General features: G+C 62.0%; 1 long non-coding RNA gene across 1 annotated transcript; it reads left to right on the top strand.

Moving 5' to 3' along the window:
- The first annotated feature begins 329 nt into the window (after positions 1 to 329).
- LOC311433366 lies at positions 330 to 712 on the top strand. Its single transcript, XR_014690714.1, has 2 exons — positions 330 to 537; positions 624 to 712. It is a non-coding gene; the product is annotated as an uncharacterized lncRNA (long non-coding RNA).
- Positions 713 to 1,581: the final 869 nt, after the last annotated feature.

Below are 1,581 nucleotides of genomic sequence, written 5' to 3'. Positions count from 1 at the left end.
ATATCTTTTATTTATTTGTATTTATTTTTTTAACAGGCTCTGTACTAATTTTCCTCACAGAATGACTAACAGAAATATGACCCTTGTGCACCTTTTGTAGTTAATTCATTAGGTCAACTCTAACCACTAAGCCCCTTGTCAGGTTAATTGTACTAGTGATAAGGAGCAATTGACCTTAAAACTTTGAAGCCAGGTAGACGAGCTTATTCCACAAGGTCTCTTGGCTACAGCCTTGTTAAGTGAAACTGGCCAGGTGTGGGTCATTTTGCCTTTGCTATATAGGAAGCCTGAGGACTTCTGGGGGAATTGCCTCCCGAGGAGAGACTGAGGTTGGGTTGCCTGTTTTTCTCTTGTGGTGAATTGGGCTCAGCGTTCCCCAGTAGGCTGCTTTTCCTTCATGTTTTCTGCCCTCTCTGTGAAATAGTTTTAGAGACTCTATGAGCTAGTTACATTGGTGGTGTCTTCTTCAGTAAAACCCTGGTGGAACTATTTCACAGCGAAGCGCGTTGGAAGTGACTCGAGTTCAGAAGACTACAGGTAAGTGTTCCTGGGTTCTGTGGTTGTTACTGTTAAGGAGTTTGAGTACTTCCTTCACCTAGTCTGTTTTCCGTGAAATTACTTAGGTGGATTCTAAGCTCCATTCCAAGCACTGAAGGAGAAAAAAAAAAAAAAAAGGCTTCTGAAACCCAGGTGCACACAGGGAAACCTGACCTAGAAGAATGTTCTTAAGTATTTGGAAGATTGAGAAATGGGTTGTGTGAAAAAGGAACATTAATGTGAATACAGAATTTGATGCAGAGTGGCTGGGGCGCGCCGAGTGGCTGGGGCGCGCCGAGTGGCTGGGGCGCGCCGAGTGGCTGGGGCGCGCCGAGTGGCTGGGGCGCGCCGAGTGGCTGGGGCGCGCCGAGTGGCTGGGGCGCGCCGAGTGGCTGGGGCGCGCCGAGTGGCTGGGGCGCGCCGAGTGGCTGGGGCGCGCCGAGTGGCTGGGGCGCGCCGAGTGGCTGGGGCGCGCCGAGTGGCTGGGGCGCGCCGAGTGGCTGGGGCGCGCCGAGTGGCTGGGGCGCGCCGAGTGGCTGGGGCGCGCCGAGTGGCTGGGGCGCGCCGAGTGGCTGGGGCGCGCCGAGTGGCTGGGGCGCGCCGAGTGGCTGGGGCGCGCCGAGTGGCTGGGGCGCGCCGAGTGGCTGGGGCGCGCCGAGTGGCTGGGGCGCGCCGAGTGGCTGGGGCGCGCCGAGTGGCTGGGGCGCGCCGAGTGGCTGGGGCGCGCCGAGTGGCTGGGGCGCGCCGAGTGGCTGGGGCGCGCCGAGTGGCTGGGGCGCGCCGAGTGGCTGGGGCGCGCCGAGTGGCTGGGGCGCGCCGAGTGGCTGGGGCGCGCCGAGTGGCTGGGGCGCGCCGAGTGGCTGGGGCGCGCCGAGTGGCTGGGGCGCGCCGAGTGGCTGGGGCGCGCCGAGTGGCTGGGGCGCGCCGAGTGGCTGGGGCGCGCCGAGTGGCTGGGGCGCGCCGAGTGGCTGGGGCGCGCCGAGTGGCTGGGGCGCGCCGAGTGGCTGGGGCGCGCCGAGTGGCTGGGGCGCGCCGAGTGGCTGG

Source organism: Aythya ferina (genome assembly GCF_964211825.1).
Source record: "Aythya ferina genome assembly, chromosome: 1".
Classification (NCBI taxonomy): Eukaryota; Metazoa; Chordata; class Aves; order Anseriformes; family Anatidae; genus Aythya; species Aythya ferina.
Note: the sequence above shows the minus strand (reverse complement) of the source record. Positions and strands in the feature narration are given on the sequence as shown.